At 45.1% G+C, this 26,071-nt stretch overlaps 1 long non-coding RNA gene across 1 annotated transcript in view; it reads right to left on the minus strand.

Annotated features, from left to right (window-relative positions):
• LOC117050023 overlaps positions 1-14,683 on the minus strand; it is a 253,172-nt gene extending 238,489 nt beyond the window's left edge. Inside the window, exon 1 of the long non-coding RNA XR_004427045.1 lies at positions 14,440-14,683. This is a non-coding gene — a long non-coding RNA (uncharacterized LOC117050023). The remainder of the gene's footprint in view (positions 1-14,439) is intronic.
• Positions 14,684-26,071: the final 11,388 nt, after the last annotated feature.

The following is a 26,071-nucleotide window of genomic DNA, read 5'->3' on the forward strand; positions in this document are numbered from 1 at the left end:
CCAGAATTCTTTACAGGGGTAAATGTGTTTTGAATATGATCTAAAGGTACAGCATGTACATAGCCTGAGCTAAATTTTCCTCAGGATTTGTGGCTCTCACAGCATTTGAATATTGCTAGATGTGAACAGATCAAGTGATAGCAACCGAAACAATTGAGCAGAAGATTGATTGTGTCTCGCTGTATTTAATGTCCAGGCTTGCCGGCCTAGCCATCACCTTGACAGAATAATGTGTGTAGTTTATATCATTGGTGCGCTCATGTCCTAGAACTGTCCCACCTCATTCAGTAAAGTATATACAAATGCTCTGTCTCATTTGACTAAACATATGAGCAAATGTTAAACAAGACACATCAAAAAGGTAGCAAATAATAGTACATCTTCACCCTGCTACTCACCCTGTGCAAAGACACATGTTTCCTTTCAAACAGTGAAGTTAAAGCCTGTTAATCCACTTCTGTTTCTCCTAGGATTTGAACAAACAACTGCCATCATAATGCATGATGCCCTCTATTTATCTTCTCTTCTTTATTTTTTAACTTTAAAACACCTCCTGCTACGGGTCTCCAAAAGGTTCATAATTTATTGAGGTGTGGATTCAGCAATAACGTTCTGCTTACAATTCAGAAATAATGTCTTAAGGGGTTTTTGTCAGGCGAATCCCAGGTTTTTTATGGCACATAAACATGGAGCACTTTCACACACACACACACAGAGAGAGAGAGAGAGAGAGAGAGAGAGAGAGAGAGAGAGAGAGAGAGTTCAAATGCCAGTACCAGTTAAAATTCTTCCTCTTGCTACAGGACTTCTGAGTATTTTAACTGTGTGGGCCTGTATGGTAATATTTTTGTTGGTATTATTTATTAGAGTTCTTACCCATCCTTCACCAGGGTGGCTTACAACTGATTAAGAATGCAATATTAAAAACAGTTGAAACAGATAAAGTTGTATCTAAAGCAGAGCTAAGTTATGGTCCCGTCAGTGCAAGAATTTCTGCTTACACAACAGGACTTGCCTCTCCATTCTTTTCCCCATGCCCACCTAAATTTGTTCCAGCGGTTCCCACAACACTCTCTGAAGCAGATTTAGGGAGAGTGTAGGGTGCGCAAGCAGAGGGGGGGAGCAGTCCTGTTGTGCAAGTAGAATGGGATACATTTGTTGCATATTGACCATTACAGTCAAGGGAAAAGAGTGGGTCCCAACATGCATATCACAGGGTAAAATATGATGATAAAGGACCGGTTTTCTAGAAGTGAGCTATAAATTTTGTTTAATGCTTTTGTTGGTTTGGTATAATTTTAAATGTTCTGATGAACTTTGTGGCCATTTATAGTGAAGTGCATCATACCCATCTTTAAATCGTTGTTGTTGTTGTTGTTTTATAAAATTGTTAAATATGTAATTTGCTTTAAGTGAACTCAGAAACATAGTTATAGTTCCAAAACAGCTCTGATAAGAGGCAGAGGCTTACCTAAAGCTACTCAGTGAGTTTCAAAGGTGAGTATGGATTTGTACCTTGCTTCTTGAAATCCTAGCCTAGCTTGCTGGCTAATACACCACACCAGATTTCCACATTGGCACATTCCTCGTGGCTTTTAGGTGTCATTCAAGTACAAACACACACACACACAATTTTAAATTGTGGTTTGTTTTGCCAAATTCTTACAGATTATGATAATCATGGCATCTAACAGTGAAATCCTAACCATGTCTACTTAAAAATAAGTCCCACTGAGCTCCCAGTTACGATCTTAATCTCACTTAACTGTGAGTGTACATCAATGGACTTACTTTTGAGTGCAGTGGTACCTCGGGTTACAAACACTTTGGGTTACAGACTCTGCTAACCTGGAAGTAGTACCTTGGGTTAATAACTTTGCCCCAGGATGAGAACAGAAATTGTTCGGCAGCAGCACAGCAGCAGCAGGAGGCCCCATTAGCTAAAGTGGTACCTCAGGTTAAGAACAGTTTCAGGTTAAGAACAGACCTCTGGAACAAATTAAGTTCATAACCAGAGGTACCACTGTATAGGTACTGTAGTTAGGAGTGCAGCTTAAGTTGGTAACCTCAAATTGAGAAGAAAGTTAAGAGGAAGGTTCCTTACTTATCTAAAGCACACTTCTAACCACAAATCCCACAGGTTTTTGCTTGGTCACTATGAGAACAGGATCATGAACTAGATTGGCCATTGGCTTGATTCAGCAAGCTCTTATGTTCTAAGCAAAGATAATCAGGATGAGATGAGCTTCCATATGTTTTTTCGTTGTCCTATATTGAAAGAGTTTTGCTAGGAGGTAACTGAAACTATCAACAGAACTGTATGGAACAACCTTACCGTTACAGAGCAAAATATCCTCTTGAATTATATACCCAGCACATGAAACCTTACAAAAGGACAATATGAGTGGTTTCTCTGTGCCCTTATCACAGCAAAAAGACTGATACTGATAAATTGGAAAAATAAAAATGTGTCTCCTTTCTACGATTGGATTGAAGACTTATACAAACATGCAACATATGAACAACTTGCATATAAACACAGACTTGCTATGGACAAATTCAATGTAACTTGGAATCCATTCTTACAAATACTGTAATGTGTTAAGATCTGGTGAAGTACGGTAACAACTTTGTAAAGAAAAAGGAAAAAGGATTAGAGGAGTTTCAGCTTGTCTTTATCTTGATGTGTCACAGGTTGTGGAGGCATGAATTTGTGCCATTTGGCACTAGCATGACACCACTACATACAGCAGTGATGCCATTTTGATGCGGTAGTAGCCATGGTAGACATTTATTTCCTGGTGCAAGAAGTACTCAAATTAAGCTATAAACTAAGCCAATGATCATCACTGAGGCCAAATTGGCTGCAACCCAATGAACGGTGGCTTAAACGAGCTTTGGGAGATAATCATCTCATCTTCTCTTTAGCTGAGAATGTTTAACGTCAAATATTGAATCAAACGACATGAAGAACAAAACTTGTGAAATGGGTTGTTCTCACGAGGAGCATGGCATAAGGTTTAATATTGATGCTATATAATTTATTATATATTCTATACCATTTAGAACTGTAATTACTCTGCAAGGTATACTTTGAACTTTACTCAACAAGCCTGAAACAACTCATTAAAGAAAGGAACTTGCAGCTATAATTTTTGTTTTATGAATGGTCTAGCATTCTACACAGAACCTACACCAATAATATTCTTCACTTTAAAGCCCAGTAAACTTGCAAAGAGCTTATTCCTATGAGACTGCATGCCAACTAATAATGGTTCAAGATCAATAGACTTCCAAGTCAATACAACACGGGGCCATAGCTCAGTGGGAGGGTGCGTGCCTTGCATGCAGGAGAGCCCCGGTTCAATCCTTGGCACCTCCAGTTAAAAGAGAGCAGGGCTGGGAAAGGCACGTGCATGAGATTTTTAATTTAGCAAAAAGGCAACTAATGGGGGACATGATAGAGGTATATTAATGTTTGCATGGTGTGGTGGAGTTTTCTCCAAGACTCTTAATATTAGAACAGAGTCATCTAGTGAATCTGCCCATTGTAATAGTCAGAACAGTCAAAAGGAAGAATTTATTCAAAGAATGCATAGTCAAACAAAACATAGTAATGGCCACCAGCTTGGGTGGCTTTAGAGATATTTAGAGAAATTTGTGGGCGATAAAGCTGTCAATGGCTTCTAGGCACCATGGCTTTGTACCTCAGCACTGCAGGTGGTATGCCTCTGGGTACCAATTGCTGAGGAGCACAAGAAGAGAGAATGCTGTTGTGCTCATGTCCTCCCCATAGGCATTTGTTTGGACCACTATGGATGCTGAATTAGATGGACTTTGCTCTGCTCTAGCAGTGGTCTTATGTTCTTATGAGGTCTTAGATAATTGCTGACATAGGGTTGTGTCCAGGTAAGTTTCATTCACAGTAGACCGACTGAAATTAATGGACTGAAGTTAGCCATGGCTACTAATTTCAATGGGTGTACTCTGAGTAGAAGTAGCACTGGATGCAACCCAGATAAGACAATGAACTGACTTGATATGTGACAGATCCATCAGGTTGCAGCAGCTGAAGAGTTTATTATTATTATTATTAATAAAATTTGTATACCACCCCATACCCACAGGTCTCAGGGCAGTTCACAAGTTAAGAAGCAGGGTCCCTGTATCAGGTCTGCTGAGAGACCAGCTCCATCAGGTTCCTCCCTCCCTCCCCCCCTCTCTCTCAGGAGTCACCTGCCAGAATCCATTTCACCTACCTAGAAGGAAAGATTGGACATGAAGCTGCTCCATCATCTCAGCTGAGAGACCAGCTCTGTTTGGCTCCTTCTCTCCCTGAATTGTTTCATTTCATCTGATCCTTATAAAGTAGTTGGTGCCCATTGGGACTGGTAGGGCAGAAAGCAGGCAGACCAACAACCGATGGAGTCAGAGCCAATTAAAGACAGAGCCAATTCATTCTAATTTTGTACCCATTCTCCTCCCTTTTGTTCTTTGCTTCAGGTAGCGAAATGTCTTGAGTGGGCCCTAAAGCTGGGGTTAGGGAAATCCAAGAGTCTTCATCTCTCCTCCCCACTCCAGTGCTTTGAGATTCTGCCACAGGCCAGAGAAATAGAGGAAATGGATGGAGGTGGTGTGCTTGCTTGCTTGCTTGCTTGCTTGCTTGCTTGTATGTACCTATGTATGAGTGCATCCAGAACTTTAATGATCAACACAGAGAGATGGCCCAAGTACATATCCAACATCTGACAGAAAAAACCTTTGTAGTCCAAGGGACAGAGTATTGTCCTTGGAGTAGACTCACCATTCCTCTGGGCTGATTCACTCATCATTCACTAACTCCTCACACTATCTCCTCACATGCAATCAGTATGTAAATTACTTTATTCTTGAGGTGAGGAAAGCAATACCCCAAACTCTGTTTATGGCATTTGATGTGTGGTGGTGTGGTTTGAACTATGAATGGTGTATTTATTTACACTAAAAGGCAGGGTATAAAGTGCTCTAATAAAATCAATAAATGTGATTTGTTAGTCTTTAGGGTGCCACAAAATTCTTTTGTTGCTTTTTTCCCACAGACTTACACATCAACCCCTCAGGTCATTGTTTCAGGTTGTGGTCATCCATGAATGAGCATTCGTGTGTTTATCTCTGCTGCTGTTTGGTTTTATACCACATATACATTTTATTGTTGCATTGATTTTGGGGATTGTATTTTAACTTTTGATGTCAGCCACCCAGAGAACACTAGTTATAGAATGGCATGGAAATAAAATGAAATGAAATGAAATGGCCCTCATTGGTGCTTTGGGGCAAGGTACATTATCTCAGCTTCAGCTTCCCATGTGTAAAAATAAAATTATTTTTAAACTATAGAACTATTCAAAGTCTTAATAATGGTTAAGAATAAGAACATCAATGGTTGGCCTCTGATGCAGCACTTTAATGTAATAATACTCAACAGTAATAATACTTATGAGTACAGTGGTGCCTCGCAAGACAAGATTGCACTCTGAAACAATCTCACTACACAGAATAAGTGTAATGGCTGGTGGAATGCAGCCTAATTCCTCCTCACAAAGAGAGTACATTCACCTTCTTTCAAATTCTATAAGCCTGAAATAGACAAAATGTATTTTGGGGAGCTGGGGAATTGCAGGAACCAGTGTAGTGGGGGCAAGAATATGTTACTCTGCTAAACTTATTGTTATTATTTGTTAAATTTGTATACCACCATTCATCAGCAGATCCCAGAGCAGTTCAAAATATAAGAACTTCTAAACCACCATGACTGAGGTGACCCTGTTTCAAATCTGTCATACATAACAGGGCTGTGCACAGCACCTCCCCCAATCCATTTCAGGGTGTGATTCAGCACCTCAGATTGGGCCCAATCTGTCCCAGGCTTAGCCCAGGCCCCAAAGTAAATTGAGGACCTTGCACAGTCCTGTTTAATTAGGGTTTAAAATCCTAAATAAACATGTAGTTAGCAGTGGGAAGAAGGAGCAGGAGACACAAGGACAGACTCTCACCTGTGTCTCCTCCCCCACCTTCAAACCACATGTTTAATCAGGGTTTTAACCTCTAATTTAACATGTGATCATTGGAAAGGAGTGGAGGGGAGACTGGTGAGAGTCTCTGCTTTCATCTCCCTGCTCCCCCCCCCGACCACATGTTTAATTGGGATAGAAAATTCTAATTAAGCATGTGGTTGCCCAATACCTCCACCACCACCCCCCATTTTGACAGCCCCAAATTGCACTGGGTATCCCTGACTTGGGGCAATCTGGGACTGCCTCAATCCACAACAGGAAAATCCCAAAACCACCCAAATCAGCTTGATTTGGTTCAGGATATATCAAAAAGCCAGTGCACATCCTTTTTAAATAGAAAAAAGCAAATGTAATGAACAATATGAGAGACAGGGGTAAGAAGGATACCCCCCCCCCAAAAAAAATGATGCCCGTGAGGCTTCTTTGTAGTTCAAGCCTAGCTCCTGAACAGATTGCTGAATGCAGCTTTTACTTTGGACTCTCTGATTCAGAAGAGAAGAGCCCTGTGGGTGTACAAAAATGACTGCTGAACTTTGGGTGGAAATACCGGTACACAGGTTATCTCTTTCCTTTCCTTCTCTCACACACATACAGAGAATAAAATAATAGGGTTAGTGAATCAAATAATGGTGAAGAAAATGAGAATGCCAGGATGCCGCATAATTAAATTAAAATATACTCGCTTATTTCAGTACAGATCTTTGGGACCTTTATTGATGGCACTGTGGAAGGGATGGGGTTTTTCACAATACGCAAACTTGATTTCACAAGTTGATTCTAAATGGAACTGGGACTGATGTATCCAATTCCCCTTACTATGTTATGCAAACCCAGAGTTGGTAAGAATTTATATGGAGGCTCAACAATTGAAAATTGTCACCATATTTGTCCTCCCCCCCCCCCTCAACCCTCACACACAAAAAGAAGCCCTTTTTGCTGTTTTAACACCAGGCACATAGCTTGGGGCCTTCTTCCCCTGACTGTGGTCTCTTGCTGTTTCTTGGCTTTTTGTCTGAACTGGCCCCAGGGCCTCTCTCACTCTCTACACTCCCTACAACCTCAGCTGTGGACCTGTGAACTCCTTGCACCAGTTCTTTACACTGAGGCAGAATGTGTGCAGGACACACTTTCTCTATCGAAGGTGCCAGCAACTCTCAGATAAATGGGATTTGGCATAGAGGGGAAGCACCATCTAACTCTTTATAAACAGGCTACCCCCCCCCCACATACACACACAACCACACAACTATAGAGATCTTGTTTAAAAATGTACTGGTAAATAAACTAGCAGTTTGCCATTGAGTTTTCATTCACAACACTCTGCTTACAGCAGATATCCGGGATGCTTCCACATGTCTTTATGAATGTTACACTATTTTTATTTTTATTTTAAATAACACCGTCAGCTCAGCAGCCATTAAGAGATTGTGATATTTCTACAGCTGCTGCTAGCTTTTGGCCACAGATCTTTGGGGAAGTTTTGGTCCCTGCCTTGCCCAAGCTATTTGTGGTAAAAGCAGTAGCAGCGGGATCTCATATGACAGAAAATAAATATGTAATGTGGCAAAAGGAGAAACTCCCATCTCCATCACCCCACTTTCCCCTTCAAGGTATGTTCTCAGTTGAGAGGGGGACACACACACTAAAAGATGGAGGTCAAAAGCAGAAATTAACATTAGCTAGGACATCAGACACCCTGCCTGCCCACCTCCTGCATGACTGACAAGCTGTCCAGTCCTGATGTCACCATGGGGTCTGTATTATTCCTCAAAAACATTCCTGTTTTGATTTATCCCTTTTGTTCCAGTTGTGTTGTATGCTAGAGGGCAGCCAGAAGTATCCACGTCTGCTGTGTGCCCCTGTGTGTGTTCCTGCTGACCAACATATAAGCCTTCCTCATTCTTCCCTATCACTTGTCATGCCTCAAGCTTTTCCTCCTTACTCTAATCCACATACAGTATTGCTCCTTCCCATTACTGCTCTAGACCACATGTCAGCCTCAATCTGTGGCAAATGCCTTCTTATTTCATAATTTAATTGTTTCCTAAAATGTATATACCACTTGATGGTTAAAAAAAACCAACACCCTCAAAGCAGTTTTCTGACACCTCATAAAGATACTGTTTTTCAACCCACACTATTTTATAGAATTGTTGTGAGGCCTGATTGCTATTCTTGGCTCCTTGGAGGAAAGGCAGGATACAAACAACATGATTTCTATGAAATCTTAATTTCACCACTGGAATAAATTAAAGAGAATTAAGTGAATCTATGCAAATATGCCTCGCTGGCATAATTTATTGATGAGAGCTTTTGTGCTTTCTAGTCACAAAAGTCAAAGAGAGTTCAGAGCAGAGCCAATGGTGGGCATGATCAATTTCCTATGGACCTAGATAAGAGAGGGTGCTCAGGAACAAGCCCCTGCATTTAAACGAGGCTCATTAGGCCAGGTGGAGTCAACATGGTGCCCTCCAAATGTTGTGGACTACAACATCCATCATTCCTGTCCATTGGCCATGCTAGTTGGGGTTGATGAGATCCACAGTTCACACATCTAGAGGGCATCACATTATCTAGTTGCCATGTTTGGAATATCAGGATCCCGTTAACTTTTTAAAAAAACAACAACAACAAGAGGCTGTTTTCATGTTTGTGTTATGTCATTCAGCACTGAATAATACAGCTTTCCCTCACTCATCTGGCATTTGTTGACAAGCTTGTGGTGCATTTGAATTATTATTATTATTATTATTATTATTATTATTATTATTATTATTCAGCTTTTGTACTCACCATTCAGCATAAGGCCTCAGGGTGGGTTACAGCAATATAAAAATACAAGATTATAACCAGTTTTTCAATCAGAGGAATTAGATGGATCCTACAAACCATAGGAAGCTACTAACATGAGTTTGGCCAAACTGCGAGAGGCAGTGAAGGATAGGCGTGCCTGGCGTGCTCTGGTCCATGGGGTCACGAAGAGTCGGACACGACTGAACGACTGAACAACAACAACAAACCATAGATATCAAAGGCCAGCATAAAGAGATGGACCTTTAACCTAAGAAGGAAGTTATACAATGAAGGTACCAGATGCACCTATGAGGGGAGAAAATTCCATAGCTTAGAGGCTGCCACAGGGAATGCCCTCTCTGAAAGTTGACACTGGGAATGGCTACAGGCAGCTTTCAATCAGTCAATAGTGGTGTCAGATAGGATTGCCAGGTTCCAGTACAGAGGTCCTGCCTAACATTTTGAGAGCCCTAAGTTAGTGACCACTGATCAGCCAGGCCTGGCTTCTTCATGTTTGAGTGGCCTTTGGAATAGACCCACATGCACACACCTGGGAGGCTTACCTGAATACGTGCACTGACAAGAGCACTGGACCCACATGGCTAGACTTGCCTGAACCATCATTTTAATTCCCTCACACAATGAGCGCATACGGTACCGCATTGTGAGGGAATTAAAAATGAGGTTGGCAAGTACAGTCACATTGGCTTGGCACTCCTGTCAGTGCTGGACAAAAATGAAAAATTAAAGGGTGGTACAGACCAGATCTGTATCCATGATGATGGGTCCTGGCATTTTCATGAGGGTGCTGCATGCTGGCACCAACCCTGGATGGAGCCATGATTTTTGGTGTTTGGGAACCAAGGCGTTTGAGAACCAAGGCGTTTGAGAACCAAGGTACCACTGTACTACAATTTAAGAGCCAAGCTTTGCGGCTGTTGTTATTCTAGCTCCCAAGTAACATTGTCTCCCCCTTTCTTTCCCACCTTCCTTTAACAGCTGCTTCTATCTGGAAACAATGTGACTTTCTTGTTATCAGTTCCAAGCAAGCTCTTGTGGTAAGATTTTGTTTTACCGCAAGAGGGGCAACTTTAATTTGATAGGTTTAAAAAAAATTTAAAAGCCCAAACAACATAAATAATCCCAGTGTTTTAATATGGAAAACTGGGGACAGCTGTATGTCAAAAACAGCATAATAATGCAACGTTGCAGGCTCAATCCCTGAATGAGATAGCTTCATTGCAGGGGGTTGGACTAGATGATCATCAGAGCCCCTTCCAAATGTACAATCCTATGAATGTTCTATATCAAAATAAGCTTCAGAAATTAATCATTGAAATGTCAGGCTTCTCTGATAGCTTTTGGATGTTTGTTATTTGAAGGGGGGGTGCTAGTCTAGCCACTGGGACAGTCATCTAATTAAAGACTCTTAACCAATGAATCAAATGCAGCACATTTTCCCCATTGATCCAAACGGGCTTTGCTTCTGAGTCTGCTTAGGATTGTGCTGCTAGTCGATCACTTGATTAAATTTACATACAAACAAAAACAATAGTTTCAAAAGGGGGGGAGTTCATTCTGTGCTTTTATATGACAAATGCACATGTCACAGCAGGCACCCTCTTAAGAGAAGAATCCTCACCTATGTGGGAAAGAAAGAATGCCCTTTCTTGGATGACACCTGCCCCACAGTTTTCATACTAGTAGGGAGAAGTACCACAGCTCAGTGGTAGAGAGCTTTGCATGCAGGAGGTCCCGGTTTTAATCCTTTGCATCTCCATTTCAAAAGGATAGTGGGCAAGACCTCTCCTAGAATCAATTAAAATACTCTGGTGGATTAAAAGGTGCCCCCCTCCCCAAATGATCAGGCAACGGATTCTCCAAAACACTGGGTGGGGTTTGATTTTTAAATATAAGTTATATTTATAATGGGAAGCTGCCAGTCAGAGCAGATGAAATTGGACCAGCTGAACAAATAGCCTGACTTGATTTAAAGCAGCTTACTAGGTTAAATAGATTAAACAAAAACCAAAAGCAGCATTTTAGAAAATCTGTTGCCTTTGCAATTGGAGGCAACTTTTTTTAACCCGTCAAAGTATTTTAACTTATTCAGGCTGCAATGCTATACCCACTTACCTGGGAGTAAGCCTTATTAAGCTCCATGAGACTGATGTGTAGCTGGATAGCTCAGTCAGGGATTAGACTTGATGACGCTATAGTTTTATGATTCTGTGACTTCTGAGTAGACATGTATGGGATGCACGGCAGTCTAACCAATTAATCCACTGATAGCACAACTCTATACATATCTACTCTGAAGTCAGTCCCATTGAGAACAAATAATGTGTTTTCTAGGATGATACCTTTACACAACTTTTATACTAGGGGAAGGACCTTAGCTGAGTGGTGGAGCACATACTTTTTATGCAGAAGGCCCCAGGTTTGATCCCTGGCATCTCCATGAAATCAATTAAAGTCATTCACAAACAGTACAATGAGTACAAATGAGTAACTCTGTGAGACACTTCTGAGCAGATATGTGTAGGATTCTGCTGTAAATGGCATACAGGTATTCCTACTGTCCAACAGAAACTAAGTTTCCCCACCATTTCATGCCTTATAAAAAAAAATAAAACACATTCAGATGGTTAACATCTAAATTCAACATTTTCAACACTTGGTACAATCACCTAATCATGACTTTGTGCACATCTTTATTCCAATGCTACTTGATTAATGACACTTTCTATGAATCAGAAATGGGTAATTTATGTCACTAGAGAATTGTGTAAGGATATTGTAATATACGAGGAGCCTTTCTCCTTTTCTGCTACAAGCACTCCCATACATCCCTATGGGACAAGTATAACCATTCCTCCCAGCATCAAGAGTCTACACTTTAAAGTTGATGAGGCCAATGATAGAATACTGTACTCCACAGCATGAGAAAATGTGGTAGAATTTGACCTTATAAAATGGCATATTAATACAAGTAAGGGGGGGGCAATCTTACTAATTTAGGAGAACATGTGAATGTTATTCAAATATAACACTTTGCAAAACCTAACCTTGACATTTTCCTTTTCTCTGTCAGCAAACCAGGGGAAAGTTGCCCATTATCTAAGATAATATTAGCTCTAAATGGTATGTCAAAGAGAATCTCATTCTGGTACCATGCATTAAATTCACACCAGGCTACCCCCCATTTAAATATACAGCAATCTGTTCCCTGTACTACAACATATGAGAATGAATGGTAAATTGTATATACCATTATAGTAGAATTTACTGATATGGTAACTTGCCTTTACAAAAAAAAGGAGGAAAAAGAAGAAAAGAACAAAATCTAAGTTAAATAAACATATATTCAAATCACCCAACCGAAGCCATATGCTCAAGTAGAATTTGACATTTATCAACATTAAATGAGAAGGTTAAATGTTGTGATTAACTGTCACAGTTATTCTGTGGTACACATGAGAAGGAAGTCAGTGGGAGTTTGGGAAGACAAGAAATGCTGGATCAAAGCTTCCAAATGCAGAAGATTAACAGGGAAAATATGAAGATTTACTGAATTAATGCACACTCTGTGTACCAAACCAACAAAGAGTTTCAAAACAATAGGGCTCTTTTAAAAAAACAAGTACCTATGAAAGCAACTGTTCTTCTAAAAAAAATGGCATTACAGATGCCACAATCCTGGGTGTAATAGGCTTGGGTTGTATTTTGGAGGGTCTTATTAATTCCTTTGGAGAATGACTTGTAAAAGAATTATTCATCTTATCTGTGCATAAATTCTAAAAAATAAAAACAATTCACAGTACATATCGAAATTATTTTCAAAGTCTATACAGAGAGGAGAGAATACAAAACTTTTCCCCTCCCCAGACTACATTTGAAAGCTTGTCAGCACTCCGCATTAAGGCCTTTAATCCCAGGCTCTAAATAATTTAGATAACACTTGATTACTCCTTTACTGAAATGTCAACTTCTGCAAAATCTGAGGAACACAATCCTGAGAGGACAGGAAAGAGGACAGAGACAATGCTACTACTGTAAGCGGGGAGGTGAATATCTCATAAATGGTGCAAGTCTTGGGGTTCCCAGTGTGAATGAGGAGAAATCCTTAGGTGGTTTCATAAAAGATCTTCCTTGTCTTCATCAGCAAAGCCCTGAGTGTGGGGCCCCTACAGTCCCCCCCCCCCAAAAAAAACCCTCCCTGAATATGCATACCACAAAGAATCCCATCTAAATAATTGTGCTGATACTTTCTTTCAAGTTTATCTGAGAGTTTTTACCTGTTTAGTGATACCACCCTGATTCACACATCTTTTTTTTTCTTTTTAGAAATTATTTACTAAAAATAGCCTCCACCTTTTTGTAAATTGAAAAGAATCCTTTTAAGAAAGCAAGTTCTCCCACCCCAGAATAAATCATTTGAAAAGCATAAGTTACCCCCATCCCAAGATACACAAGGGATTCAATTTGTACAGTCTCTTCACAGGCATAAATTGCTTTCTTCCACTCAGGTACATATAAGGCTCTGCCCTTTAACAACAACTGCAAAGCCTGGGCAGTTTAGTCTGGCAGAGAAAACTATCTATTTCCCTTTTTAGAAGAAGAAGAAGAAGAAGAAGAAGAAGAAGAAGAAGAAGAAGAAGAAGAAGAAGAAGAAGAAGCTATCTTGCTTCCAATCAAATTAAATGTGCTGTGGGATTCTGTGCATGCTTACTTGGATGTAAGTCCCACTGAGTTCACTGGGGCTTAGTCCCAAGTGTGCACATGATTGCTCCTTTACAACTCAGTCCTATCTCTGTTTGCTCAGAGGCAAGTCCCACTTTGTTGAATGGCGCTTACTCCCAAATAAGTGTGCATAGGACTGCAGCCTTAGTCATGCCCTTGGACTGACTAAGTCATTCAGTGGGACTAACCTCTAAGAATTGCATTTAGGAGAGAGAAACAGTAGCACCAAATTTATTGTTTTAAAGGGGGGGGGGACCTCTCATGGGTTTGATATATAGGCATTGACAAGTTATTATACCCTTACATTGCCGATTATATAGAGACTTGCTTTCTGGGCAATTCAGTAAATCCTTCACCTTAAAATAAATTTGAACTTTAAAAAAATACCCAAGCAAAGAAACAGTCACTTATTTATACTTTAAAGCATGAATCATAATCACATATCATAGAATCATAACACTGTAGAGTTGGAAAGCTCTTTTGCCATCTCTGCTCATAGAGAAATAATTTCCCTACCCTTTTAATGTACAAAATAGTCCCTTCCCGTTAGTAGCAAGCATTCTTCTACACTGGACAGTACCAGGCAACACAAACTCCTGCCAGAGTCGATACACTATACTACGAAAGAAATCCTCAGACAACGTCAGGAATGACATCTAATCCATCAGCTCTAAAGCACATGGCCCAGTTGCACACACACACACACACACACACACACACACTCCCAACCAAACCCCTTTCCATTTTTAACTCCCTCACCAAAGTAGATGCTCAGAAAGCCGCTTTCCCTTCCAGGACCAATCTCAGCTCCCAGCTAGGCCTGAGCAATTTGACCTAAAGGCATCCTTACTTGCAACAAAGTCTCCATCATCTTCAGAGCCAAGGAAAGAGAGAGAAAGAATGAGAAGGCCAGAAACAGGGGGAGAAAAGTCCAGTTCTCTTGTGGTCTGAGTTGGAAGCTTTGTTATGATAAAAAGAAAGGGGGGTGGAAAACTTTGGTCCAAAGTGCCAATGGGAGATCTTGCTTTCAGGAGGGCCTGTTGAGGGTGTGTGTGTGTGTGTGTGTGTGTGTGTGTGAGAGAGAGAGAGAGAGAGAGAGAGAGGGAGAGAGTTTCTTCAACTCTGCTCCTCTTGTTTCCAAAAGGGGCCTCTGGTCAGTGCTGATTAACAAGGGGGGGCGAGGGATTGTGTGTGTGTTGTTGTTGTGAAGTGTAGAATAATAGGAGATGGCCGGTGACCCAGCAAAGCCTTAAAACCTCATGCTACTTTATTGTGGCAAGCTCAGAAAGAGGGCTTTAGGACTGAGACCCCAAGCACTGACCCGCACGCATCCTGCGGATTGCCTATTCATTCCCTCAGCCTTCCAGTCGCCCATTGTTTGCCAAACAACAACGGAGATTTCACACAGAATGTAAAGCCCCTTTTCACATCCCGGTCAGAAAGGGAATATTTGCAGCAGCCCTAGACTTTCCTTTTTCTTTTTGTCCTTCTCTCCCCCCTCCCCCTTTCCGCGATGGCTGTTAGCCTGGATTTTCTAGAAACAGATTCAGAATGGGTGATTCCCGCGCCTCCTACCCTCCTACCCCTCGTTTACACCCCTCAGGCTTTTTGAATTCAGCTCAAGCAAAGCAGGATGTTGTTGTGCCTTTCCAGGTCAAAATGGTGTGCTGCCGCTGCTGCAGCAGCCACAAAAGGGCCTCTCTAATGCTTCATTGGGAGGGAGGCAAAGCCGAGGCCTTCGCCACTGTTTCTTCTTGACCACCTCATTTCCATCGACAGCACTAGCAACTTGGAACAAGAGTTTACTTTGCCTAGCTGGTGCGCGCGTGTGTGTTTTGAAGAACACAGGCGGGAGAGAGCACTAGAGACCAATATTTTAATCGTAAACTTTACTCATTCGGTTTTTTTTTTAATCTGGCAAGGCAAAACCTGACTTCTCATTTCTTGTCCACTAAAAAAAAGAAATAAAAGAAAAGAGTTATTCTGAGGCAGACAGTTAAAGCAACAACGACCACCTCTCTTATTTACTCCGCAGTAAGTCCCGTTGTTTTCAACCAGATTTAGTCCCAATTCATAGGGCAGCCTTCCGAAACTCTCCCTTGGTTGACCCAGCAGGTTCAAACAACGTGCCTAGATTCGGACCTGTTTTTTATGGAAGCTGATAAGTTTCCTGTTAGAAGCAAGCCCCATTCAATTCAATGGGACTCGCTGCCTAGATTGCAACCTAAGTGGCGCTTCGTCTCCAGCTCGGTAGCCAGAGGCGAGCGCCGTATTATTGTATTGAGCACAGAAACATGCGTCCACTCAGATTGAGCACCCGTTTGTGAACGATTCCAGGCTGGGTTTTAAATCCTCGAGTTCAGATCTTTCTTCCCTTCCTCCCCCCCCCCCCCGTTCTTTTCTCTTTGAAAGTGGTTGAAAAAGGCAGGGCGCGCCGTTTATTTGTGTGAGATGTCGTAACAGCTGTATCACTCAACAGCAACTTCTCCCTTTTCAGGTTTTTTTTTTCTCTCTCTCTCTCCCACCCACCCCCACCCCCATTGCCATAACGTTTACATCCGTTTGGCGTGGATCTGGGACCAAGACAGGAGGCTAAAGGTAGGCGGAGAGAAAGGCGATCGGGAGGGAGAAGCCGACATGGTCGAGTCAGGGAGAGAGAAGAAGAGAAGAGAGCGAGAAAGGAAAAGCCAGTTTGGTGACGTCTGAGAGCGACAACAAACACTGGCCGTGCAATGCTAGACGTGTCATCTCAGAAGTGAGACCTTTTGAGTCCAGGGGGTGTTAAGCCTGTAGAGGATCGCAAAACGGTGGAGAGATCAGGGAAATCGCACCAAAGGCCAGCACATTTCAGTCCTATGGATTTCAAGGAGAGGCGGACACGAGCTTCACTCTCGCGTCAAATCGAATTGATCTCAAAAGCGCTTCGACTTCGGGCCACGAGCGTTGCCCAAGTATTGATCAAATTACTCGAAATAATATCACTGCCGCTGTTGCTACTTCCAATCCTCGAGGTGGGATCATTAATGATTTTCCAAACTTCCCAGACACAGGAAAAGCGAAGTGAAGGAAATTAAGCAGGATGACGTTTCTTTCTGCCCACCCCGTCGCCTGAGAAGCTCCATGGGTTTTAAGTGTTTTTCAGCCGCTCAGTGAGGTCTATCAGGCTTGTTCCCATTTTACAGGCGAAAACCCGAGACTTTCCTAAAGCCGCCAAGGGAGAACTGAAACGCACATTTTCCCTCCCAAATTTGGAGCTGTAGTTTGCTCCTGGCAATTCCCAGCACCCTTAAGAAACTACAGTTCCTCCCATTCTTTGGGTGGGTGTGCTTTAAATGTGTTTTTAAAGTGTGCGGTGGGGGTTGGGGTGTCTAAGGGTGCCTTGGGGACCCGAGTGCGGGAAGAGACCGAGGGTGCTTATGGTTTCTGTCCGCCGAATGGGCTTGGGAGACAAAGGGTTGGAGCTGGTGGTCCACACACGTTGCCTTTATTTGCACTTTTAGCTTAGCCTATGATTGGATGGCTTGGAGATCCACCGCAAAGCTAAGGAAGGGAAGAGGGAGGGCCAAGGCATACACTCACTTCCGTGCGCGTAGTTCTTTCTCTCTCCTATTGATATGCTAATGTCCCTTGTGACGACATCACAAAGAACACCTTGAACTCGGAGCGCTCTTCTCCCGCCCCCTAGCGCGGCCCTGTCCGGACTCCGGAGAAATGCCTCGCTGGTTGTAGCAGGCATTGAGCTATAGGCGCTGCCTTGGGATAAGGGGGCGGGAAACTCGTTCAAATCCCCACCACCGGTCACATAAACTGGGTTGCAGTGCAACTAGGAACTATAAGCAATGGAGCTGGCCTGGAATTCAAAGTGGGGCAGCTCACAGCCAGCGACAAATTCTGAAGCGCAGACGCTTTTCGTGTCCCCTTCGTGTCCCCCCATAGCCGCGCCATAGACAAACCGATACCAACTTTGACCAGTGCAGCCAGTGTGGTATCAAGACCAAGTCAGGTTTTAATCTCACTCCCACTTGGTTTAACACATCTTAATGAGGAGCTCTGGAGGACTCAAAAGCTTGGTCATAATAAAAAGGACTCCTTTCTTTTTGGGATGTTTCAAATTAAAAGTGGCAGTTTAACCTTTAACCCGCAGCTATGCCAAGGTAACCAGCCTCTTCCTCCGCTTAGCTTCTTGGGGCGCGGGAAATTGCCCGGGGAGATGGCATCATCATCTCAAGAGATGACATCATCACTCCAGGAGAAGAAGCAATCGCTCCAGGAGATTATGTCACAACCCCTGCTTTAAATGAAATGTTCCACTACACCACTGCTGCAGATCCAGAAATGGGAGGCTTCACTACTGATTCCAGGAGGATATTATTGACAGCCAAAAAGGAGTCATAATCTCCAGGCAGAATTTTTCAACAATATTCCAACTATTTCCTCCCCAACATACACACCCAACTTGGTCTCTGACACTGCACACTTCTGTCCCCCACACCATAAAAAAACCCATTCGATCTGGATGTACTATTCTGAGTGAAAATTCTTCTCCTTTGTTTGAAGGAGAAAAAATGCAAGCCCCTAATATTAATTCCATTTTATTTTAATTTATTTGGCCTAGCATCTCCTGAAAGGGCTGTGAATTGCTATCAGAACAGAACCATTTCCTACGCGCCAAGTGTTTTTAATAGTAGATACAATCGCTTCCACTTTCCTCGTATCTTTCTGTTAGGCCTTACAGCTGGATCCTCGCTATTAACCAGTTTCTACCACGTGGCGAAGAACTCGAAGAAACTGTAATCTCCCCTCGGAGATCCACGAGCACCTGGCGAGCCGTCCATTCTTAACCCATCACCTTCAGTTGCCTTCCGGCATGCTTGACCCAGTGAATTACCACCAAGCCATAAGCATAAACGCCATTAGAGACCCGTCTATCCGCGTCTCCCTTCCTTCCAAGTATTTCATGTCGTTTATTTAAAAACACCCAAAGGTAACATGAGGTCTGAGAGAGAAAGACAGAGAGAAATCATGACTAAAACTAGAAAATACATGTGCGGGGCGGGGGGGGGGAGAGAAGGGGTGGGGGAAAGAGAGAGGTGGAGGATTAGATTCCTTCATTTCGTTTTGGTAATCCTAAATACAGCTATCTCTGGCTCTTTAATCTCCCCTAGAGTCGGATTAGGACCCATTTGAGCTAGGACAGTTGGAATCTGCTGACGGGAGGGGTGGCGGCAAAGAAAGCACAAAGGGGGAAACTTTATATAACCAAGCTTAGAGACACCCCTCCCAAGGTGTGGGGGAAGAGAGACATCTCCCTGGTGACCTATCCTACGCAATGGACCAGCCTGGGAGGAAACGCATGTACTGCCCTTCCTTAGGGTCATGCGCATTATTAACAGAGAGAAGGTTTGCTTTGGAAACATTGAGAGCCCCAGAGCTCTTTGCTGCCGCCAGTCTTCTTTCCTTCTCTCTCTCTCTCTCTCTCTCTCTCTCTCTCTCTCTCTCTCTCTCTCTCTCTCTCTCTCTCTCTCTCTCCCCCCCCCCCCCAGGCCAGCCCGCTTCAGGAAGCTCCTCTATGCCCAAGGAACTACACCGGAGTCTTTTTAGCATCTCATTTCCCTGCCTGTTGACAGAAGACTCTCCCGCCCCGGAGTTCCCTGCCTCCACATTAGCAAGGCCTTGGGTGGGAATAATCCGCAAAGGGAAGAGCTTCCAGTTCCGAAAGACCGGCGGGCGGGAGGAGGGAGGCTGTGCCAAGGCGTGCGGCACAAGGCGTCCTTACCTCTGTCTTGAGTGCACGTGTCTTCTCTGCGTGTGTGTGTGTGTTACTATGACTCAATAATGTACATCAATCTTGCCTTTTTAATAATAACAACAAAAACAATCCCCTTATATTTGACTAAAACGTACCCGTTCAGTAAATGTCTGTGGTTCTCAATAAATAAGAGATTAATGTTTTTAAAGGAGGAAACATCCACCTCATTATGTACATATGCGTGTTTTCCTTTAAAAGGCATGGAGCGCAATTTTTAAAACAACAACAGCAACCCCCTTAAGCGATTGAAATATAAAGACTGCGTGGGGCTCTGCGTGAATGTGCAAGACATAAACCTCAAAAGAAGAGCTCCGCTGTTTGATTGCAATGCTACGTTTGTGGGTGACTAGATTAAATAAATATATTTATAATCCTGGATATTTGTTTGGAATCTAATATCTTGTTGACAAACACGCACCCCTTCTATTTAAGATTAAAGTCATCTCCCTTTTTCCTTTTCCCCCTTTGGAAAATGCCTGTAATCCTTTCGGAGAGATTTTGTTGCTCTCCGGACTGTACGGGAAAGTAATTGTGCGGATTGTAGGGTTGTGTGACCTTTGTGGGATGCGGGGAGCATGCGGGGTAGGGTGAGGGAGGTCCGAGGTGGAGAGGTGGGGGGGGGCGCTCAGCAGTTTGCACGGATCTCTTGCCTGCGCGCGCGCGCATAACGATCAATTTTCCGACCACTCCAACTTGACGTGATCTTTTTCAGAGGGGGTGGCAGACACCCATGATTTCATTATGCCAGAGAGAGATGGAAAGGGAGGGAGGGAGAAGGAGAGGGTGGTGGCGGTGGTGGAAAGCGACCCGCATGAAGGACAGGCCGCAGCCATGTAAGGCATCTTGGAGGCAGCGGCCAGAGCTGCTCTTTTGTGCTTGCAGCAGCCCCCGTGGGGTTGCTAAAGAGGTGCCTGCGAAGTGGGAACCGAGGCCTGATGCCGCTGATTAGGATGCAGGAAGCGACCTGCCCTCTATTGGAAGCGGAGAGGAATGAGGGACGCCGGGTGCGCGCCAGAGGAAGGAGGGGGCGAGGGAGGGGGCGAGCAACGAGGCGACACTGCTGCAGCAGCAGCGCAGCCAACAAGCCGGGCGGGCAGCAGGGCAGGCAAGCAGGCTCCGCTTCCTGGCTGGATGTCAAGCGGACAGCGACGTGCATCTTCCCGGCCAAAGGTGCCGGCCCGGCCCTTTTTCTCCAGACCTTCCCTCTGGACGGGCGGACGCGCCTCGTCCTCTGGTGCCTGGGACTACCAACGGCTCCCTCTCTCTCCCTCTCCCGCCTAGCCTGACTGACGTAAGTACCGCTTGCAAGAAGCGTTGCTGGCACAACCCGGGCCATCGCGGGGCTTTGGAGGGTTGCTTCGCCTGCCGGGAGGCAAATTCAACGGGAAGAGGGGGGGGGCAGCGGCGGTAGGAAAGGCCCGAGAGTCGCGGCCCGCGGGTTGTGGGGCGGGGCGGCGGCACAGTGAGCCCCCTCACGTGCCGTCTGGGGCCCAGCAGCAGATGGGCAAGTCGAGGTCTGCATGGGGAGATTATAAGACGACAGGGTGGGGGTGGGGGCGTCGGTGGAGGCGGGCAGAAAACCACCGGCTGCTGCCTGATCGGTGGGCGCTGAGAGGCGCTTGCTGAGCCGAGTGGTGCGCGGCTGCTTGGAGAGACCTGCCGGCTTGAGTGCGCAGAGGGAGCGGTTCAGCTTTCGCTTGGGACGCCGCCATTCAAAATAGTAACAGTAATAATGCGTGTTTTTGTTTGTTTGTTTGTTTGTTTGTTTGCTTGCTTGCTTGCTTGCTTGCTTGCTTTGCACGGGGCTGGCCCGCCTTCAGGACTCCCTCCCACCATCGCTTTCTCTTTCTCTCTGCCGCTTTGGTGAGGTTCCCCTAAAACCAGGCAGATCAATGGCCGCCTCGGTCGGTGCCTCCTCCCCGCTCGCCCACGGGGATCTCTCTCCGTGGGGACAATTTCCAAGGTGGCGTTGCTGGCGGAAGGGCAGCGTAAAAGCCTTCCGACGGGCCTTCCTTTGTGTGGTGCTGAAGCTGCGCGCCGCGGCTTTGTGCTGTGATGCCCGAGGAAAATGGCGAGGGGCCATTGTGCTGGGGCCGGGCTTTTCTGGGAGGGAAGGAAGGAGGGAGGAGAGAGAGAGACGAGGCATCCCTCTCCTAAACCCCACTGGTCCTTTGAAAGGAGCCCCTCGCTCGCTGGAGAGCTGCAAATCTCGCCCTCTGGTTCTCTTCCTCCTCCTGTCAGTGCGGAAGACGCCCATGCTTGCCCCTGCTTCTTCCACGATGGTGACCCATGCACAAAAGTCAGCCGGGCCGCCTTGGAGACGAGCGGGGCTGCGAGGCAGCCATCTGTTCATGGAGAAAGAGTCTCGGGTTGAGTCTCGCCCCATATCACCCAAGCGGAAGATCACAGTTTCCTAGGGCAGACGGGGAGCTAACTCAGAGAAAGCATCGTCCCATAGTAGGACGGTGCGGGGGGGGGGGGGCAGAATAAGATGCTTTTTGCTTTTGCTTTTTCAGACGTTGCGCTCCGCCTGGTGTAGGGGAATTTTGATCGCAACAGTTCACCGCTGTGTGCCGTTTTTCATTTTCAATAGGAGGCTGAACGCTTAGAGCCAATAAATGGCACACAGCCCGTGCATAAGGAAAGGGGTTTGTTGTGAGATGCTGCTGCTGCTGTTTTCAGTTAATTGTTACGGACTCGTAAGATATTGCAAAAAAGGGAGATATTCTACTGTGCGGAAATAATGACCATCCGGAAGATTGTCCTTCCGGTTTCGTAAAGTTGTAGAAATCCTGGCACAAATAAGTGATTTATTAAGATCGATACCTGTGTGCATATGTTTTTAGCTTAAAATGCTTTGGGTTGTTTAATTTGTTGTAGCAATTTTTAAAATATATATTTTTAAAAGGCTCCCCTTCTCCAGAATCTATAATTCTTTTCAGTTCTGTTACTGCCTCTATTTACGTATTCTATTTATATTCGTATCAAAGTCGTGTATAATTGTTAGACATTGGCGCACCAGTGTTCCGTATAGCCAAGAAGCAGAAAAGTGGTTTCCATTGACCAACCAATGAATTCCTGTGCGTCTTTATCTCTACATTCCCTACATCCTGCTGAAATCCGTACTGTAATCTACACCTTTACTAAAACAACAGGAATGCCCATGATAACTTTTTTAAAAAGTATTCACTTTCTGTTGGCTAAGACAGTATTTATTATATAAAACCTTTCCTTTTAATGTCAGTGTTGTTATTAAGAAAACAAGAATTTATCGGGGAGAAATGTAGCATTTTTTTTTAAATTGCCCTATGACAGCCTGCTAAAACAAAACAAAAATAAATAAATCGAAACTGTGGAAAGCAAAGCGATGTGCATGCGTTAAAATGGACCCCTTTCTGTCGCTCGTCATAGAGATCAAAACCATGGACAGCGAACGGATATTAAAGTAGGATTATCTCGATGGAATAATAATATCAATATTATCGTCCTGGAGGCTATCATTCCAAGCAGGCATTTGGTGGAACTGCCTTTCTTGAACGTCTGTGCTGCGTGTCGTCGTCCTCCCCCCCCATCCCATCTCATACAGTTGTATAATGTGTCAAACCGTGCAGAAGCACCTCTGCCATGCCCCACTGCAGACTAAGCCGTCAAAGACCATTCTTAAGCAGTTACAAAACCGCACACATTTTTTGTCACCAGCCAAAGAAAGCGCTTGTGTGTGTGTGTGTGTTTCTGTATCCTTTCGAATTCTAAGACAAAAGAAAAGATACAGTTCAGTTCTTCCATTAGCTGAGTGACACTGGTATAAATTAAATTGATTTTATCAGCGGCCAACTTCCCCGATTGGAAAAATTAAATGCCACACTGACAGACAAAGATAACACAGGAACGATCTATAGAGCGCAAGACGAAAGGCAGCCTCGCTCCCCTCCCCCCGCCTTCTGTATTGGCGATCTGCTCTTCTCATGACACAAGGGACACGAAGGTCGAGTTTTGCCTAGTTGTCGGACTGGAGTGATTGAAACCATTGTTTGATTCGGAGAGACTGAGCTGATGAGTCATCGACTTTAGGGCAAAGCAAAGCAACAGTCGTGGCTTGAAGGCAAAAAGCGTTTCTCTTCTGTTCAAATCAGGCTTTTAAAACCTTCTCAGGCCTTCTAAAACCCGCACAAAGAGACGTCACCGAACCCCGAAGTTTCCATCCAAGTCTTTCTCTCTCTCTGGCTATTTGTTACACGAGCTAAGGGTGCAAGGCCTTCAAGAGAGGCAAAAGAGACAGACTGTCATTTCCATCTCTCAGCAGCAGAGCGACTCCTTATCTTGACTGTGTCAGCACAGCAGCCACAAAGGACACTGCTGTTCTTCCCTGGATTCCTGAAAGCAAATAGATGGTTTCGCCTCCCCCCTCTCCCCGCTTAGGGGGGGGGGGTTGATTTGAGAAAGGAGGGCTGCAGCTCTGACCTCCTCTGGAATAAGTAGTTGAAGGAACTTGTCCCAAAACTTTGGAGGATTTACTTGGGTGTTGACAATCCACCAGGCCGCCCGCATTGACTCTGGCGCAGTGTCACGCAAGTCAACGGAGCGAGAGGTTTGTGGATCGCGCCTTCGAGGCACTCGCCCTTAATGCGCATCGGTCCTTCCTCTGTGGGCGGTTACAGACAGACAACCCTGTACCACCTTAACCACCGCGTGCGTGTCAGCTCTTGGGAAGCCAGCCGGCTGTCTGACAACCAAATGACCTTAGGGGTGAGGTCTCTGATTTTATTATTACACCTCGTATTTCTGTATCATCCTCGCTAAGAAGTGTTGGGAATTTTGAGACACACCATGGATGCTAAAACAATATGTGGCTAAATGCTGATGTTTGGGTGCTCTGGGTTCTCATTTTGCCAAAGAATGAAAACAAAACAGAACAAAGAAAAACAAAGAAAAACAACAACCCGACTTGTCTGCTGAAATGCGTGTTCCTGCATGTAGGCTATGGATTCACCCAATTCCAAGTTTGTTCCACCAGCTTGCTGGTACACAGAGGAGAAGAACGTCCTGTAATCCTTCCGCAGTAATCTGGAGAATCTACAGCAGTTGCATTAATTACTGGGCAAAACTCTTCTTCTCTTCCCCCTCCCCCCGCCGCTCCCCCCCCCCATTCTCCTCGTTGAGATGAGGAAGGACTCTGGATTTTATATAATGCAGGCTTAGCTGCGATCAACCCTCCCTCCCCCTCCCCCCGCCTCCTCTCTCCTGCGCCTGGAGTATTTAAAGCAAATCTGTTCTCATTTCATGGAAGGGGTGGGGGCAAGAGAGGCTGGGAGCTCGAGACAGCCTTCTGTTGCTGGTAAATGAGGACACTCTGTGGCAACCGGAGCAGGGCTGCGAGTGAGCGGGGTGGGCAGGATCTGTGCTCTGTGGAAAGCAGGGTGTCCTCTTGTCCTCCCGGCCGGATGGAGGCCGCGAGGGGAGGTCCAGCCTCTCCTTTGGGCAGAGATTGGGCGCCGGATGGGGCTGTCATAGGGGCGAGGTCGAAGCTGAGGTGGCATCAGAGTGGCTTTCAACCCAGGGAAAATGTGGACCGTGAAGAAGAGCGAAGCGGGAGATGCTCTCCGCGGGGACTTAAGTCGGGCTTTTGGTCCCAGCAGACCCCCAGGCAGCCGGGGGCGGGGGCTGGCGCTCCGGCTGGGGCTCGAACTCGCTGCTTGCTGAGCGCAGGGGCTGCTTTCAAGGACACGGAGAGATGATCAGGACTTTGGGAGCCAACATCTGCCTGCCTGGTGACGTCAGCAGCCCCGTGTAATCCTCTTGTACGGGAGGCAGATGCCTTATTTGTTTGGCTGGAGAGCCATTAATCCCTAATTCTGGAGCAGCGAGCGAGGGGCGCGCACACGCAAACCGGACCGCTCCGAACCAAGTTCTCCCAGGAAAAAAATAAACAGAAAGAAAAGAAAGGAGGTCGCTGGCTGCCTCTCCGCGACACTCGGAGAGATCGCGCTCGCTGAAGGTTTGAAGGCGATAGATGGATTTTCCTCTGTTTCTTAGTAAGGGGGGGGCGTTGTGTGTAACTGGGGGGGAGGGTAACCTTTTTCGTGTGCCTGCGTGCGCGCCTTAATGCATTGCTTTGTTGCGATTCCCACATGGAGGATTGATGCCTCCCTCGGTTTTGATTTTGTTTGGGTTTTTGTTTGTTTTGTTTTGCACGGTGAGAAAGTAAAGGGTTAACGCCGCTTGGGTCCGAGGCAGAGCTCCGGCAACGTCCTTTGTAGCTGGCGGGGCTGTCATTGGGGCCGATCCCGCGGTCCTAGTAGCAGTGGGAACTGTGCTGCTTATCCGGATTGCTCCTGCTGCTTGGCTAGGAGGGAACTCCAGCCTCTTTCCTCCTCAGACGGGGCAGACCCTCCCTTCCTCCTCTTGCTTTGCCCTCCTGCTTATTTAAATCCCCCACAACCTCCCCCCTACCTCAGCTGCCTTTGTCATTTTCGGCTGTCGGACAGCCGTAAAGTTCAGGCGTCGGTTCCTCCCCCCACCCCTTAACCTCTTCGCCTTTGCTTCTCTTTCCTAGGACACCGGGGGTATGACGCAGAAGGCCTCCGGGGCGCGACCTGCCCTCCGCCCGCTTGCTCCGGAGTCCGATGCCACCAGCCGTGGAAGTCTTGGGAGAAGAGAGCCACGTCCTTTAACT

Source organism: Lacerta agilis, chromosome 7, assembly GCF_009819535.1.
Source record: "Lacerta agilis isolate rLacAgi1 chromosome 7, rLacAgi1.pri, whole genome shotgun sequence".
Classification (NCBI taxonomy): domain Eukaryota; kingdom Metazoa; phylum Chordata; class Lepidosauria; order Squamata; family Lacertidae; genus Lacerta; species Lacerta agilis.